The sequence below is a fragment of the Abramis brama genome, assembly GCF_963993115.1.
Source record: "Abramis brama genome assembly, chromosome: 25".
In the NCBI taxonomy this organism is placed as follows: Eukaryota; Metazoa; Chordata; class Actinopteri; order Cypriniformes; family Leuciscidae; genus Abramis; species Abramis brama.
In genome coordinates this window covers 23,173,455-23,193,013 of record NC_139987.1, presented here as the reverse complement: position 1 = coordinate 23,193,013, position 19,559 = coordinate 23,173,455, and the positions used below count along the sequence as shown (strand labels likewise).

Sequence of the window (19,559 nt, the reverse complement as noted above, 5' to 3'; positions counted from 1 at the left end):
TATATATATATATATATATATATATATATATATATATATATATATATATGTATGTATATGTGTGTGTCTGCGTGTGTGTACAAGTCTATATATATATATATATATGTATATATATGTATGTATATGTGTGTGTCTGTGCGTGTGTGTACAAGTCTATATATGTTTGATGTGATTAATCGATTTGACAGCACTAATATATATGTATATGTTTGATGTGATTAATCGATTTGACAGCACAGCTCTAGTTAATGAGTGAAGTGTGCGAGAGTTATTGCCGTGGATTCAGGTGTTTAAATGAGCGTTGTGTGTTGGGACTCGCTGCTTGAGCTGTACGTGTGAGGAACGGGCAGATTGTCTGACAAACGAAGGGCCTGGACGTGTTGTTGCTCCGAGGATTGGCTAATTGAGCAAAGAATTATTCCATTCCAAAGAGCCATTCTGCACACACACACACACACACACACACACCAAAAGCTGTCAGGATGACTCCATTTGAATAAGTCAAAAAGAAATCCTATTTAAAGTTTGCTATTTGTGTTCATTATTAATAAATTGCGAGTAGGAAAATAACTTTGCCAGCAGCGTTCAAGTGCCTAACATGGAAATTACGTGGTTTTTTTTTGTCAGTCTGTGAGAGTGAAGATGCGGAAAAACATCACATTTGCACCTATGTATTTAGTGCGCGTGGGCGAAATCATAACCCAGTTTAATTTACTGATAACACTGTTTTTTCATGACTAAAACTCTTCAGTAAGCCGAGGACCGGCGAAATTACCACTTCACTATTTGTGTTTTTTTTTTTTTTTTGTCTATTGTGTGCTTTGAAATGTTTTTGAATTTGAAGGGAGCGCACTTATCCAAAGCAAGCGAACATTCACCACTTGTAGGCTACATGACAAATCGCTCCACCATTGTCCAGTATGTTTATCCACAATACTGCAATTGAATCGTCTCCTGTTTATAATTCTATGGCAGAATCGTGATGAAGATGTGCTCTTTTAATGCAGCCTGTGTCGCAGAAAGCTTTGGGAAATATCTCACATCTACATTATGACTGCGCCTCTGAGCAGCGGGCTGTGACCTGATCTGGTTGTTCATGCTTCATAATGCATGCCTGTCTTTAGCAGGTCAGGCGATGGAGCGCTTCAGTGCGCACATGAAGAGGAGCTATTAGTGATGGACTCTTGTCCATCAGAGAGAGACAGAGACCTGACACACAGACTGAACCGACACGACCCCGCTGAGAACCTGTGCCTGCGCTCTTAAAGGAACACGCTGACTTTTTGGGACTTTAGCTTATTCACCGTATCCCCCAGAGTTAGATAAGTCCATACATACCCTTCTCATCTCCGTGCGTGCCGTAACTCTGTCTGACGCACCCACCACTAGCCTAGCTTAGCACAAAGACTGGAGGTAAATGGCTCCAGCTAGCATACTGCTCCCAACAAGTGACAAAATAACGCCAACATTTTCCTATTTACGTGTTGTGATTTGTATAGTCACAGCGTGTACAAATAACAAGGTCACATGAGACACAGCCATCGTCTAACCGTATACATACTGGGAACTATATTCTCAGAAGGCGAAGCACTGAGTGATTTAGTGATTTACTCCAACTCTGAGCGAACTCTCTGCTCCTCACACGGGGCTTCTCAGGCGCTGCGAGCAAATCACTCCGGCCAAGTAGCAGTGCTTCGCCTTCTGAGAATATAGTTCCCAGTATGTATACAGTGACACATGTATACAGTATGTATACAGTACACAACATGTAAATAGGAAAATGTTGGCGTTATTTTGTCACTTATTGGGAGCAGAATGCTAGCTGGAGCCGTTTACCTCCAGTCTTTGTGCTAAGCTAGGTTAGCGGTGGGTGCGTCAGACAGAGTTACGGCACGTACAGAGATGAGAAGGGTGTGTATGGACTTATCTAACTCTAGGGGATACGGTGAATAAGCTAAAGTCCCAAAAAGTCATTGTGTTCCTTTAAGTGTCTGATGCACACACAAACATGTTGTTGGCATGAAACAGAATTTGCACTAGTCTTTTCCCTATTGTGACATATATCCGAGTGAAATTACTTGTCGAAAATGAAATAATGTAGAGCTGGGCTTGATTTTGTCAGTGGGAAATTGATTGGATGGTTGTGGTTTGCTATTGGTGGATCTCATGTGAGTGACAGGTTGCCCCGCCCTCACGCCAGTAAACACGTCATCAGAGAAGAGCAGAGCTGCAAGAGGGAGAGGAAGTTATTTTGAATAAAGATTACAAGAGCACATGATTAACAAAAAGATCTGTAAGGATAAATCATTTATAATAAATACTGCAATATTCAATAAAAAAAGAAGAATTGTCCGTTTTGATTTCATAGTGACTTTAAAGCTCTCAATTGATGATAATTCAAAGACATTGCAATAACTGAGAGCATTGAATAGACATTACAAAATAGTGGCTTTAAATGTCAGTATATCAGTTGCACTTCGTTTAGCTGTCTGTGGTTGTAATTATTTACTTTTTCTACTACTTTTTAGATGAACGAAAGTCTTGCGGGTTTGTAACAACATGAGGGTGAGTAATTATTGACAGAATTTTAATTTTTCAAGTATATTTCTAACAATATTTATCTCCACTAATATATTTTTTTCCCCACTGAGATCACTGAAATACACACATTTATTTGTATAGGACTTTATACAATACAGATTGTTTCAAAGCAGCTTTACATTAATAAATGGAAAAATAATGTTAATATGTTAGCAAATTCATAAATTATGAAACAAGTTCAATTAAGATACAAGCATTTCTATACAGACGATAACGATGTTCAGTTCAATAACAGTATCATGTTGCAAAGTTAGTGTCATTATTCAGATCAATTCAGTTAAAATTTTGTTTTCATCTGATAGTGTCATTGCATTAAATCGATAATATTGCTGAATATTAATTGGCTTTTTAGCAAGCCCGAGGTGACAGTGGCAAGGAAGCCAAACACCACCAGGTGACAGAAATGGAGAAAAAAATAAACCTTGGGAGAAACCAGGCTCTGTCGAAGAGCAACTTCTCCTCTGGTCAAATTATGCGAATAACTTCTGCTCTGAGGATATATGTGATTCTGCTTTAGTTATCCTAGCGCACCTTTTGCTGTATATACTGTAGCTCGCTCAGAACAGAGCTCGTCTCACACACTCTCACACACTCGTGTTCCCAGCAGCAGCTGCTAGTATATAGACGCTAATCAAAAATCACTGCGCTATTGTTGTGAGGCGTTGGTTGTTTAATGCCCAATGTTAAACACTGATATCATCTCAGACATCTCTGGAGCAACTAAACCACCTAAATGTAATATTCTGTTAATTAATGTAGTCTAAGAGCACCCCGGGAAGACGCCATTCTCTTTAAAAACAAATCCATCAAACATCCCCAGGCTTAATAAATAAAAACAAGATGAGGTTGCATAATGTGCTAATGCACTGTGGAAAAACGGGTTAAGCAAAACTTTTATTTTGTTGTACATAGAAGCTGGGGAATTGCAAGAAACTTTCTTCCCAACTAACTTTTATCCCTGCGGTTTACAACTGGAAACTATATAACTCAAATCCGTTATATTAGCATGTCTGTGGTAGATAATAATAGATCATTTATTTGTGCCTATATTATTATTTCTATTATTAAGATGTGTATAGTAAACATTAAATATATTTTATTTGTTCTTAAGATTATTACTATGATTATTACTATGATTATTACTATGCTAATAATAATGATGATAATAATTCTCAGAGGGTAATTATAAATATGTTTTAAATGAATATAAGCATTTAAATATAATATCCATCCATCCATCCATCTTCCTCCGCTTATCCGGGACCGGGTCGCGGGGGCAGCAGTCTAAGCAGAGATGCCCAGACTTCCCTCTCCCTGGACACTTCCTCCAGCTCTTCCGGGGGGACACCGAGGCGTTCCCAGGTCAGCCGGGAGAGGGAACGGTCATTTCGGCCGCCTGTATCCGGGATCTTGTCCTTTCGGTCATGACCCAAAGCTCATGACCATAGGTGAGAGTAGGAACGTAGATTGACCGGTAAATCGAGAGCTTCGCCTTGCGGCTCAGCTCTTTCTTCACCACGACAGACCGGTACATCGACCGCATTACTGCAGAAGCTGCACCGATCCGTCTGTCAATCTCCTGTTCCATCCTTCCCTCACTCGTGAACAAAACCCCAAGATACTTAAACTCCTCCACTTGAGGCAGGAACTCCTTACCAACCTGAAGTGAGCAAGCCACCCTTTTCCGACTGAGGACCATGGCCTCGGATTTGGAGGTGCTGATTCTCATCCCAGCCGCTTCACACTCGGCTGCAAACCGTCCCAGTGCATGCTGAAGGTCCTGATTTGATGAGGCCAACACGACAACATCATCCGCAAAGAGCAGAGATGAAATCGTGTTGTCACCAAACCTGACACCCTCCGGCCCCTGGCTGCGCCTAGAAATTCTGTCCATAAAAATTATGAACAGAACCGGCGACAAAGGGCAGCCCTGCCGGAGTCCAACATGCACCGGGAAGAAGTCTGACTTACTGCCGGCAATGCGAACCAAGCTCCTGCTCCGGTCGTACAGGGACCGGACAGCCCTTAGCAAAGGACCCCGGACCCCATACTCCCGGAGCACTCTCCACAAGCCGCCGCGAGGGACACAGTCGAATGCCTTCTCCAAATCCACAAAGCACATGTGGACTGGTTGGGCAAACTCCCATGAACCCTCCAGCACCCTGTAGAGGGTATAGAGCTGGTCCAGTGTTCCACGGCCCGGACGAAAACCACACTGTTCCTCCTGAATCCGAGGTTCTACTATCGGCCGTATTCTCCTCTCCAGTACCCTGGCATAGACTTTCCCAGGGAGGCTGAGAAGTGTGATCCCCCTGTAGTTGGAACACACCCTCCGGTCCCCCTTCTTAAAAAGAGGGACCACCACCCCGGTCTGCCATCCCAGAGGCACTGTCCCCGACCGCCACGCGATGCTGCAAAGACGTGTCAGCCAAGACAGCCCCACAACATCCAGAGACTTAAGGTACTCAGGGCGGATCTCATCCACCCCCGGTGCCTTGCCACCGAGGAGTTTCTTGACTACCTCGGTGACTTCAGCCCGGGTGATGGACGAGTCCACCTCTGAGCCCTCAGCCTCTACTTCCTCAATGGAAGACGTGACGGCGGGATTGAGGAGATCCTCGAAGTATTCCTTCCACCGTCCAACGACATCCCCAGTTGAGGTCAACAGCTCCCCACCTCTACTGTAAACAGCGTTGGTAGGGCACTGCTTCCCTCTCCTGAGGCGCCGGACGGTTTGCCAGAATCTCTTCGAGGCCAGCCGATAGTCCTTCTCCATGGCCTCACCGAACTCCTCCCAGGCCCGAGTTTTTGCCTCCACAACCACCCGGGCTGCAGTTCGCTTGGCCTGCCGGTACCTGTCAGCTGCCTCAGGAGTCCCGCAAGCCAACCAGGCCTGATAGGACTCCTTCTTCAGCTTGACGGCATCCCTTACTTCCGGTGTCCACCACCGGGTTCGGGGATTGCCGCCTCGACAGGCACCAGAGACCTTACGGCCACAGCTCCGAGCGGCCGCTTCGACAATGGAGGTGGAGAACATGGTCCACTCGGACTCAATATCTCCAGCCTCCCTCGGGATCTGGTCGAAGCTCCGCCGGAGGTGGGAGTTGAAGATCTCTCTGACAGGAGACTCGGCCAAACGTTCCCAGCAGACCCTCACAGTACGCTTGGGTCTGCCGAGTCTGTCCAGTTTCCTCCCCCGCCATCAGATCCAACTCACCACCAGGTGGTGATCAGTTGACAGTTGACAGTTGCCCCTCTCTTTACCCGAGTGTCCAAGACATACGGCCGCAGGTCAGATGAAACGACCACAAAGTCGATCATCGACCTACGGCCTAGGGTGTCCTGGTGCCACGTGCACTGATGGACACCCTTATGCTTGAACATGGTGTTCGTTATGGACAAACTGTAACTAGCACAGAAGTCCAATAACTGAACACCACTCGGGTTCAGATCAGGGGGGCCGTTCCTCCCAATCACGCCCCTCCAGGTGTCGCTGTCGTTGCCCTCGTGGGCATTGAAGTCCCCCAGTAGAACGACGGAGTCCCCAGTTGGAGCACTTTCCAGCACCCCTCCCAGAGACCCCAAGAAGGCCGGGTACTCTGCACTGCCGTTTGGCCCGTAGGCACACACGACAGTGAGAAACCTATCCCCGACCCGTAGGCGCAGGGAAACGACCCTCTCGTTCACCGGGGTGAACTCCAACACATGGCGGCTGAGCTGGGGGGCTATAAGCAAACCCACACCAGCCCGCCGCCTCTCACCATGGGCAACTCCAGAGTAGTGAAGAGTCCATCCTCTCTCGAGGAGTGTGGTTCCAGAGCCCAAGCCGTGCATAGAGGTGATCCCAACTATCTCTAGTCGGAACCTCTCAACCTCACGCACAATCTCAGGCTCCTTCCCCGCCAGCGAGGTGACGTTCCACGTCCCTAGAGCTAGCTTCCGTGTCCAGGGATCAGGTTGCCGAGGTCCCTGCCTTCGACTGCCGCCCGATCCTCTCATTACCGGCCCCTTACGGTCCCTCCTGCAGGTGGTGAGCCCACGGGAAGGCGGCCCCACATCGCTCCTTCGGGCTGAGCCCGGCCGGACCCCGTGGGGGGAGGCCCGGCCACCAGGCGCTCGCATACGAGCCCCAACCCCAGGCCTGGCTCCAGGGTGGGGCCCCGGCTGCGCCATACCGGGCGACGTCACGGTCCTCGATATAATTTTTCTCATAAAGGGCTTTTGAACCGCTCTTAGTCTGACCCGTCACCTAGGACCTGTTTGCCTTGGGAGACCCTACCAGGGGCATATAGCCCCGGACAACATAGCTCCTAGGGTCATTCGGGTACTCAAACCCCTCCACCACGTTAAGGTGGCAGTTCAAGGAGGGGTTAAATATAATAATAATAATAATAATACATAAATAAAATCATATTACATTAATTATTTCAAAATCGTACTATTATTTTATTTTTATGATGTTGTATTATTATTTTATTAATAATAATAATAATAATTTCCAGATGGACTATATGGACTATAAATATATTTTAGATAATATTTAATTAAACCCCTAAATAAAATATTAAAAATAATACATGTTAGTAATACTAAATTAATTGAAATATGTAGTTCATAGTATGACTAACTTCTATTATTATTATTATTATTATTATTATTATTATTATTATTAATAATAATATTTAATTTAGGTTTAATTAAATATTTATTATATTTAATACATATTTGTATTTTCAATATAGTAATCCAGAGTTGCACAAGTTGAATTTGCTCAGCGAGTTACTCTGGTGTCAAGTAATGATGCTCATTAAATATGTCCTTGTATCTGAGCTGCACCAATCACATCGGGTTATCTGATATAGGCGGGCAAGAGGCAAGCTAAACATGACGACAGCGCTGTGACGTCGAAGTCATTAGTAAACATTGCAAGATGGCTATGGATGAACACCAGTTGTTTGAAACAGCTTTGGCCGCTACAATGAACAAGTTAGACTTGGCTTTTTATCTAAAAGAGGAACAGAAGACGGCGCTCGAATCGTTCCTTTGCTGTTTTGCCGACCGGATACGGCAAGAGTCTAATCTACCGCTAGCTAAGCGTATGGGGTTTATTGTTGTGATTGGTCATAGTGTTATCCAATTGTGTGCAGTGAGATTTTCAAATGCATGCTTGGTGCCGCCCCTCGAGCTGGATGCTTTTCATTAATCCATTAATCTTTCAGATTTAGGTCTGGATTTCCAGGCTAATTGAAAATATAAATATGTATTAAATATAAATATGTAATTTAACAGCTAAATAAAATATTAAAAATAATAATAATACATGTTAGTTATACGATGACTTACATATTTAAATTGTTGTAAAATATTTATTTCACTTTTTATTTATTTATATTGCTATTTTATATTTTTTATATAATATTATTCATAATTACAATACAGTCCCGAAATGTCCATGCTGTTTGATTTCTGCTGGTCATTTGTGATTCTGTGCGAGGTTTGTCTGTTAGCATGTGTCATTTAACCTCAGCTACACCATCTGAGCCAGAGAGCATCGTTCTCCCTCTGCTGCCATCATGCCAGTTTCCTGCATTTGGATATATCTGTGTCTATAATTAAATAAACAATTACCGTCACTGACTTGCCTGACTTGCTGGTTCACAAACAGTACCATAACGGAAAGGGAAGGACAATATTTTCTTGTTCTCTTCCTTTGATGTAGTTTTGTACTTGTCTTGGCTGTGCTCCATCGTGCTGGTTTAGATATGCATTATTGAATTGCCAATGCATGAAACAGCAGTTTACTGGCCGAATGATGCTGAACTCACGCTGTATTGACGTAGGGGAGCGGTGAACACTGCGCCTCATAAAATATCGAACACACCAACAAATTAAATTGGGCTGCTAGAATATCTGCTTTATTTTCCTCCTCACAGCTTTCATTCAAAAGGACTGAATGTTCAATCGTTTGAGCGTCTCTTATGGAAATATTTATCTTATATTTATATAGCTCTGCAATTCCTTTATTTTGCTGTTAAGATTGAATTGTAAATGATTCCTTTGGTTCTGTGCAGCTAAAATGCTAGTTGACTGATTTTTAAGACCTTATGATGCCAACTTCCACTTTAGGACTATTTTATTTCTAGATGTGTCAGCTAATTTAGGAGAACGAAATGTTCCAGATAAAGTCTCATGCAAAGTTGTGCAGGGTACAGTATAGAGCCTGTAGCATGAATTAGATTTAATAATCCCCAGAGAAATCGTTGAATTCTCTGTCCCAATTCCATTTTCCTTTGTAATTAAAGTGTGTTTTAAGATTGAGTACACCCTTCTTAAGGGAGATAGTATAATTACTTTACATTACATGTGTTTGTTGCTTTAGGTAAGTATGTACTGTGTGTGCGTAAAAAGAAAAGTGAGGACATTATGGGACGGTATACCCCGTTTTGCATATCATCCAGATGCGCCAAATTATATGTTATATATATATTATATGATACTGTTTACATTTGTTTTGTTTCATTAATTGGTTTATGTTTCAATTTGTGAAATTTCAAATTGTGTTATATTGTACGTCAGAACGCAGGCTCACTATTGGCCGACGCTGGTCATGTGTGTGATGCTGGCCAATAGTGAGCCTACGTTCTGACGTACAACCCTGAAGCGCTGCGCTGTTACACTACGGTACCTCACTCAGAGACACAAAAAGTATTCTCGTCGCTTGATAAACTTAAGGTTGAGCCACTGTAGTCACTTGGACTATTTTAAACATTGTCTTTACTAACTTTCTGGGCCGGCAAGTTTCAATAACATACTGTAGAAGTCAAGTCAAGTCATCTTCATTTATATAGCGCTTTTAACAATGTAGATTGTTTCAAAGCATCTTTACAGAGATAAACGTATAATTTAAGGTAACAGAGATTGTTTTGGCTTTATAGCGGTTCTTTAATAAAGTTATTTTCCGGCTAAAGTTAGTTTTGATTGATTCGCTTCCGTCGCAACGATCATTTGTTATTAAATTAGGGGCCGCTAAGACGACACCATTCTCTCTACACAGACTTTAAACGCGAACCTGTGAGAAACGCTGATGGCGTTCACATGCGCATTAAGAATTGGTTCTATAGTTATGTGCGTTTGAATATATGTGCGCAGGTTTGTAATTCCCTACAAACCAAGCCTAAACAAAGTACTGGTCTTTTCTTATAAATTTTGATACAGAATTTTATTTTATTTTGTCACTTCGAGGTAGGTATGCGAAACAAATTTTCCAGACAACGCTTTATCTGTAGAGTGGTAAAGGGATCCTTCATAGGGAGAGACTAGTCGGAGAGAAGCCTATGGAGGAGTGAGAGAGCTCTCAAAAATATCTTAATTTGTGTTCCGAAGATGAACGAAAGTCTTACGGGGTTGGAACAACACAAGGGTGAGTAATTACTGACAGAATTTACATTTTTGGGTGAACTAACCCTTTAAGTTTGACAATTAGCTCCGTTATATCCTTCCCACTAGCAAAGCACATACAAATCAGGACGAGCGCTTCAGAGAATGAGAACCTGGATAATAAACTCCTCTTCGATTTCCACTCGGGTCCTGTGAGGCGCTTCATTGTTTGAAGGCAGATCTTTGAGGCATGAAGGGCTGTACTGTGAATGCTGAGATCTGAAAACCTTTGTGGTTCCACAGCAGAAAACGAGAACACAGGCGGCGTGTGCCACATGGGCAGGCCGTTCCCCTCCCACTGCCACCACACACTTCTGGACTGGTTCCCGCTGGTTGGACCGGTGTGCCACATTGCAGCTTACGGCAGGTAATTAGCCATCATGGGAATATTTGTGGGACTGAGATAAGTACACGGATCCTTTACAGGGTCTGTCATCAATCTTGAAAACCCTCCAACCATCCCAAGAGACAAAGTCAGCCTCTTTTTGAGGACTAAACGTGCAGGAACATCATGTACTAACCAATTGACGTGGGGAAGACAGATAGTATTGTACATGTACAATATTTGAATAGCGAGATGCCCTGCTATGGGAGAGATGCAGATGAGTGAAATGAGTTATCAGTTATAGTAATTTTAGTTTTTTTTGTAATATTTTATTTAATTTCAGCTTTATTTTATTTACTGAAAACGATAATGCCCCAAATTATATTTTTTTTATTTAATAGTTTTGTTAACAATAACAACACTGCTCAAAAAAGGATTAATATACATAATACATTTTTGGTAATATTTGTAATGATTTAAAAAAAACATTTAACATTTATTTTGAATTAAATATTTTTACAATTATTTTTCAAATAAAGGGGGTACTTCACCACTAACAAAATGGGATTTCAATATAACTTGGCTGCATATACAGTAGAAAGACGCGGAAATTGAAATCGGTGCTACTTGACTAGAAATCAGAAGAATTCAAAGAGAGAGTTACCGTACTTTCAGTTTCCAGTGAAGGATCCAGCACATAGACAGTGGCTAAAGGCTGCAAAAAAAAAATAAGTTATTTTAGGAATAACTTATGGGGTAGGGTTAAGTTTAGGGGTAGGGATAACTTTTTTGCTCACCAGCCACTGTGTCTAGTGGATTTCCAAAGTTTCTAGCCACTCAGCATTTTCACTGGCCACAATTTTGACATCGATGCCATGGGGAAAAACTGCCATAGAGATATTTTTAATATTATCTCACAATTTGGCAACAGGTATATTCGGCTGCTGTCACTTTAAGACCTGACGCACGGATCCATTATACTGTAACATGCATTTTCTTTCTCAACTGTTTACGTTCACTTAAAACACAACTTACTGTGTTTACATGAATACTCACCAAGACTGGCACTTTTTGTCATTATTTTGTGTGTATTTGACTGTTTAAGCAGAATAAGCAGCGAAAAATGGGAGATGAGAGAGTGAGAAAGCGCAGCTGGTATTATGTATATTCTGTAGAAAATGAATATTGGAAGCGTTTCAGATATTTCAGTATCGATATATATCAAAAAATATATATATTTTTGACAGCAATACATTGCACTTAGTTTATTATTTAAGATAACTTTTTAAAAGACTACAACTGAAAAATGTTTATATTTTATACAATTCAACCAGTGAGTGTGTTACACGCCACTGCTGAAATACACACGCATTTGGCGGGTTGGCGGGTGTCACTGTCAAGCCCTGGTTAGTACTACATTTTCAGACAGGAATGTTGCTTTAGGTTGGGGTTCTTCCAGAAAATGATAAACTTGCAGTTTTAGAGTTGGATAATATTGCACTTTGCACACTGTTGGCTAGAAGGCTTATACTAATTAACTGGAAGCTGCCATCTCCTCCAACCTACTGTCAGTGGGGTTTTGACCTACTTTTTGCCCTCAAACTTGAAAAGATTCAATTTGGAGTTAGAATGAAACCCGATCTTTTCTTAAAATCATGGAGCCTGTTTTTAGATTATTTTAAAGAGACAAGCTCTGGATAAAACAGAGCTTTTTTTTCTGGTTTATTTAGTTGGTTATATGTATATGCATATATTACTGTAATTATATGTTCATTTGTATGTGCAAATTTATTATGCTTGTTTATTTTTTGCTTTTTCCCCTCCATTTAATTCTGTAACAATCTGATGCTTGGATTGAAAAAGGAATATTGTTTTAGGATCAGCAAAATATGATGGACCCAGGAACGCGTCTAACTATGCAAAATCAGGACGTGCGCCCATGGGCGGGGAATGGGATACTAAAATGCGGAAGTGTCTGTAGTTTTTACGAAAGCTCCCCCTGGAGCCGTCAAAAGTCTGCTGGATGACGGACAAATAAACGGACAAATGTACTCAAATTTCTTGGCCCAGGTAACATGGAAATGGAGTAAACATTGTTCATTTACATAAACTACCAACATTGTAACAATACCAAGTGGGTTGAAAATCTTTAAGTACGTTTAATCAATATTTCTTCTGGTTCATCTGCATATTGGATTTATTTTTTTCACTGAGAGTTTTGCTGCAATACATGCTTTGCTTCAACTTTTCCTCTTTGCATATCTCACAAACATGAAGGTTCTTGACCAGTCATCTTGCTCGCAGCAAAATGGCAATCAGATGTTTGAGTAGAAGATGGACAAGGTGGTGTTTGTAACACCAGGTATCACTTGTATCTGAGTACAGGCAATCAGGTTCTCAAGTCTTCAGAATTCATGTCATGTCTGTTAATGGACTCTCAAGTTCTCTTCTCTCCGAAGGTAGTGGAGATGATGGTCTACAGAGAAAACAAGATAACTGATTGAGCTCAATCACTCATGGACATCCGACGGTCAATCAGTGGGTTTCTTTGGAGACCTGGAACATGTCGGCCTCATCAGAAGCACCTGAGAAAAGAGCTCAATTCTCTGCACGCTGTGTTTTAAGATGCTGATAAAAATGGTAAGTGGGGATGTGTGATATGATATAATTGTGCAATGTGATTTTGTCTGAGATATTATTTTTAATTTTGAAGTAGGTTGCTAAGCAGCTGATATAAGAAGTGTGTCATTATAAGCACTGTCAGGTAGACTGTTATTTTAAGGGGTTATGTGTTTGTCAAGATAATGATCCCGGGAAGAGACTGCCACTAATGCAAAAGAAATGGAAGGAATCCGTCTAGTACAGATTGCATGCTGGAGGAGGAATTGAGAAGGAGATGAGAAATGGACATCAGCTGGAAGTGGGAGAGGAATGGCTTGGGGAGGAGGAAAATCTCTGAATGACAAATTCGTATGTCAGAGGTACTAGAGAGGTAAGCAAAAGAGATTTGCTTTTTAAAACGCAGTACGCCATGCATGATAAGATTTGCACAGATCAGGTCAAATGTTTAAGCTCATACACAAAACCACTAGTCACAGGAAGCGTGAAGTGATTTTTGACTTTGTCTTGGAAATATGAGTGAAATCGAGAGAGATAACTGCAGTTTACACCTCACAGGGCATCGCCCAGTTCCCAAATTGCTTCATGAATGGTAACAAATTAACCCATGAACTGTTAGAAAATTATGGCTAAAGCAATTCAGTTTTTCTGAGGCATAGATTCCCGATGGCATGTGGCATATATCACTGTGTTCTCTTGGCAGTGGCATCATAACGGCACTCTTAAAGGAACAGTTCAGCCAAAATTTCATCCTCACATCATTCCATATGATTTTCTTTCTTTCATGGAACTAAAAAAAAAAGCTATTAGAATGTTCACGCTGCTTTTTCCAGACAATGAATGACAAAAAAAATGCCATAAACGTACCATAAAAGTTGTCTATGAATTGTATTAAATATATTCCAAGTCTTTTGAAACCATACAGTATGGCAGCTTTGTGTGAAGAACCTTTTTTTCTTAGGTGAAAATCTCATCATTTACTCATCCTAAAGTCGTTCTGTATGATTTTCTTTTTTTTCTGTGGAGCACAAAAAAAATGTTAGACAATGTTCATGCTTCTCTTTTTGCACACATTAAAAATAAAAAGTGGCCTATAAAAAGTACCAGTAAAGTTGTCCATACAAATTAGGCAGTAAATTCCAAGGCTGTGTTCGAAATTGCCCCCTATACCCTCATTCACTATTCCCTACATTGGTCCACTAATATACAGGGATTGAACAACTGAAACACTGGCCAATATAGTGTTGGAGGTTTCACGCCTATATACTGTAGGGATTCCTGTATGGTGGCCGATCTTCAGAGAGCAGAGGATGAAGGTTGAACTAGCAGAGCAATAGCACAGCTGTACATAAAATATTGAAATCCACACAACATAATGAGAGACATATCAGAGTTCAAAAGAGGACAGAAGCTCATCTGTGACAAAGACAGCAAGTCTCTGTGGCGTATCGAGAGCTATGGTATTCAGGTTAATGTCGACATTCTACCACATAGGACGAACCACATCCAACAGGAGTAACTGTGGATGCAAAAGGGATGTAAAAGTATTTTGGGATCTAAAAGGGATGTCCAGCTACTAACCCGGAATTAAACATGCACCTCAACTCTCATGTTTCCACCAAAACTGTTCATCTGGAGCTCCACATGGTTAATATTCACAGTCGGGCTGCTATAGCCAAACCTTCGGTCACCCGTGCCAACGCCAGATGTCGGTTTCACTGGTGCTAAAAGTGGAAATCTTGGGCTGGGGACAATGTGAAACATGTATTGTTCTCTGATGAGTCCATCTTCACTGTCTTTCCCACATACGAGAGAGTTACGGTGTGGAGAAAAAGAACAAAATCTTTGCACTTGCTCACAAAACTTTTGCGAGTAAATGCAAAGTTTCTCGGGAACATAACAAAAGCATTTAAATATAAATTTTTCAGTTAGTTGCCGGACAACCATTTTTTTCAAGTTTTCGTCTAATATTAATGAAAAGTATTTTTAATTGTTTTAGTTTTAGTTAACAATAGCATCACTGATTGTAATACACCCAGTTTGAATATGCACAAATGTGGATGACAAACAGATTTATAATGACGCGAGTGTGAGTAAATGACGATTACGTGGGGTACTGTCCCTTTAAGGTGTTGAGCTTCAGGCAAATAACATTGTTATTTCATTCCTGACATCCTCGGAAACTGCCGCCAAAATCTTTCCTGCTGTCTTAGAAAGGCATAATAGAAAAACTTTAATCTCTCTTTTTTCATATCCTTCTCTGTCAGTCTCTCTTTGTCATTTTCTGTCTCTTTTTCCCCCCGGCTTTTTCCGCCTTTTGTTTCTGAAAACTGGATTTACTTCCAGCAGTCACTTTCAGTGCAGATTTGTGTGAATGTTTGAGTTCTTGTGTCCATGTTGTGATTATAAACAGAGTCCCTGCATAGTTAAAGCGAGGCGATATAGATCACGCTGTGACCAGCTGCACGAGTCTCTTGTTTCCATAGCACTCGTTTACCAGCGGTTCTCTCGCTGCTGCATGAGCTGAACGTTCATGTCAGTTTGGCAGTGTTGGGGAAGCTACTTTGAAGTAGGCTAACGTTAGTTGAGTTAAACTACAGTTAAGTCACCATTTAGTCTCTACACTACAAATTACTACCAAACGAAGCTAACTGCATTGACGTTAAGGCGATATTTAATAAATCCTTATACACGTAAAATTCTAATAATATATGACTGTAGGCCTACCTATTTTTTAGTCTATGGACTGTACATATAATTCTGTATTCAGAGAATTTATCTGGCACAAAAACACAGATTTAAACTATTGCATTGAATTAAGCATACTTTTACATTAGATACAAGAAAATTATTTCGCCTAATTATTTTACTAATTTTCAATATTTAATTAAGATGACAGACTTAAATGGATTTGTTTACATGGTGTGTGAATGAACTGATACAGATGAACATAAACATTTAACTAGTTATTTTAAAATGTTTAATATTTAAGTAATTAAGAAGACACCGTGACTTAAATGAATCAGTTAATCATTTGATCAGTTATTAATTTATTTCATTGAACAGTGTGAATTATTTGAATCGGTGAACAGAACGAACTGAACAGATGCATTTAACTCATTATTTCACAAATTTTAAATATTCAAATAATTATAAAGGTGACACAGGGACTTAAAATGAGGGGATCATTTGATCAGTGAAACATTTATTTACATGAGCCGTGTAAATGAACTGAAATGAACAGAGGCATTAAACTAATTTCACGAATTGTCAATATTTGATTCATTATTAAGGAGATCGTGATTTAAATGAATCAGTTAATCATTTGATCAGCAATTCATTTATTTACATTAACAGTGTGAATGAACTGATTCAGATTAACAGAAGCATTTAACTCATTTCACGAATTGTCAATATTTAATTAATTATTCAGAAGACAGTAACTAAAAGAATCAATGAGTCATTTGATCAAAGAATCATTAATTTACATGAACAGTGTGTGAATGAACGGATTCAGATGAATAGAAGCTGTTAACTAATTATTTCAAAGATTTTCAATATTTAACTAATTAGATGCAGGGGCTTAAATTAATCAGTGAATCATTTGATCAAATCGAACTCAGGTTCGGAACAGGCAATCGAACCAAGTGTTAAAGCGCCCTTTATTCGTCTCTTCTGTCTGCTTTCAACCACTTCTGTCCTGATTTATTTGAGGGGAGGGTCTGTGGGCGGGTAAATGTATGAGTTTTTTTCAGATATTTTGATCTAATGGACAAAATAAGCCAGCATAATTGTATGAACGCAGCCGGAGACAACAGAAAAACACACGGCTTTCATTTCTGCTTTGACTGCCGCAAGATCAGCCCGAACGCTGTGAGTGTGTGTTAAATCAGGAATGGTGAAAAAACAATGTGCTTGATACGTTTTTCCTCTTGAAATCTTCAGCCAACAAAAAGTTTAAATCCCATCTGGCTAGTGAGCTTCCCATAATGTTTATACGGGCTCAGTAGGCGAAGAGAAAGGGGGTCTTTTATAGCTGTCCAAACATTCAAATGCATTTTCGACTACCTCTGGAAGTGGTTGTTAGTGGACAAGCTCAAAATGTTTTAGACCCCGTTTACACCTAGCGTCGCCCACTTGTGATCTGATAAAACGCATCTTAATACCAGGGCCTTAGTACGGTGGGGGAAGCTGTAATCTGCTGATTGCTCTTTTTGAATGTCTCACATTTGGGTTTTAGTCACATGGTCAAGGAAGGGATAAAAGAAGATTGCCCTATCTCTTCTATTTCTGGGTTCTCTTTGGCTCTCTTCTCTTTCTCTAGCTCATCTTTGGACTCTGTTCCTAGACTCGCTTTCTCTCTTCTCAAGCTTTTCTCTCTCTCTCTCTCTCTCTCTCTCTCTCTCTCTCTCTCTCTCTCTCTCTCTCTCTCTCTCTCTCTCTCTCTCTCTCTCTCTCTCGTCTTGTACGCATGCGTGGGTGTTTGCTCAGTGAGTGCGGAGTGTGAATCGGAGCGTGACTGTGGAGTCCTTTCTTCATTTTTCAAAGGTCTGTTTACTTAAGTGTTGTTTCTCTCACTGTTTTTACCGTGTATGGTCACAAAGCACTGGGAATATTGTGGTGAGAATGGGGAGGTTGGGTTAGCCAGTTTTTAAACTGGTTACCATGGCGAATGCGGAGACGGCGAGTTATGAGCAACTCAACCGGCAGCATGGAATAAAACTGGCAGTTGAAAACGGGATAGTCCTCAATGATAGTTTGATCAATGTTTTCCCACTTGTTAATCCAGCGAGAAAGGTTTTGCTTTCCAATGTGCCTCCATTTATTAGTGACGAAGCGTTGCAATGTGAATTATCTCGATATGGACAGTTGGTTTCGGCGATTAAGAAAATTCCCTGCAAATCCCCGTTGTTGAAACACGTTGTGTCGTTGCACAGACAAGTTGATTTTGACGAGTGATATTGATGAACTGAATATTTCTTTTAAATTCAAAGTTGATAGCTTTGATTATGTAATTTTTGGATGCTGGAAAGTGGGGCACTTGGTAGGCTACGCGCTTGTCCAGACAAAAATGTGTCAAATGGTACAGAAGATGAAAGTGGGTCGCAAAGTCATAATGAAGGTCAGAGGGTGGAAAAAGAAAGCGAAGTTGGTGAGGATTCGGATTTGAGTGTGGACAATGAAGAACCAGGAAGTAGTAGAGTGAAGAGTAGTGAGAAACGAATTAAAAAAAATGATGAGACGATGGATATTGAGCTTGATGAGATGGTGGGTGGATTACTCAAAGCACTCAAGCATTTAGTACTCAAGCAGTATTTAAAGTGCCATCAGTGAAAAGGAAGTCTAATCTTGTAATTACATCAAAGAAAAAGGCACAAGATGAGACCATTACCAAAAGTTGTTGAATGCAGATTTGTCTGACTCAGAAAGTGAGAATTTTCTTAAATTCAAGTTGAGAGGTGAGACAAGACTATAGTTCTGTCAGGTCCATTAAAGGACAAATCCAGTGAAAAATGAACCTGGGCTTAATTAACACATGGTTACCGAGTCGATCGTTCCCTGCGATGCGTTTTCATGAAAATCGAATGTATAGAGTTTTATCTTTAAAAACAGATTAGCTCATAACAGTAGTATATGGGGCACAGAGTAAGTAAAAGTAAATCGCTAGTTAATACCACTAACAAGGCTCAAAATAGCCTCGCACTAACACGGTAACATAATGAGGGTCCTTACATACAAACCGAAGCATTGAGAACTTTGTAAGTGTACAGACAGTTTAATAAGAAGATACTTTATAAAGACAGTACATTACGCGTTGACATGCAGGATCCATCTTGGAAAACAGTCTCGACTAATCGAGCCACGAACGCCGTCGATAGGATAGCTGGTCGATAGGAATTACGTTTGTGAAATCTAACGTAGCACGGCGTTCGTGGCTCGATCGGTTTGTATGTAAGGACCCTCATTATGTTACCGTGTTAGTGTGAGGCTATTTTGAGCCTTGTTAGTGGTATTAACTAGCGATTTATTTTTACTTACTCTGTGCCCCATATACTAGTGTTATGAGCTAAAATGTTTTTAAAGATAAAACTCTTTACATTCGATTTTCATGAAAACGCATCGCAGGGAACGATCGACTCGGTAACCATGTGTTAATTAACCCCAGGTTCATTTTTCACTGGATTTGTCCTTTAAGTCAAGAACACACATGACAATAAAAATGATTTAGGACATTTTTTATTGAATAAATTGCAATTCAAGTTGATAAATTCAGAATTAAATTTTGGCGGTATGGCTCTGTTCAGGGAGTCCTCTGACCTTTCATGAGCACCATGAAATAGCAGAGAGTCAGAGGACAGCAGCAGCATTAGGGAACGCTCACACAGTTTAGGACTGGGAGAGCTGAACTATTCCCCATATGAACAGAGCAGCAACTATGACAGAAAAGCAAATGCCACGTTATACACGACAAGGAGGAGCTGGGGAGGTGGCGGGCTGCAGAGAAGCGAGCAGCAAGCAGTTAGGAGCGAACTGAATCTGCTTAAAATAGGGCGCCCTGTTTTGAGCGTAGCCATTA

At 40.8% G+C, this 19,559-nt stretch overlaps 1 protein-coding gene across 3 annotated transcripts in view; it reads left to right on the top strand.

Moving 5' to 3' along the window:
• Positions 1–19,559, top strand: part of wdr45 (WD repeat domain 45) — a 73,765-nt gene that overhangs the window by 20,547 nt on the left and 33,659 nt on the right. The window contains exons 1-4 of one of the 3 annotated variants that reach the window (XM_084104899.1): positions 9,295–10,021; positions 10,108–10,405; positions 12,227–13,003; positions 13,165–13,355. The gene's annotated coding sequence lies outside the window, so the exon portion shown is untranslated. Of the gene's footprint in view, positions 1–9,294; positions 10,406–12,226; positions 13,004–13,164; positions 13,356–19,559 lie in introns of those variants that run through there. The other 2 variants (XM_084104900.1, XM_084104901.1) reach the window with 2 other exon arrangements.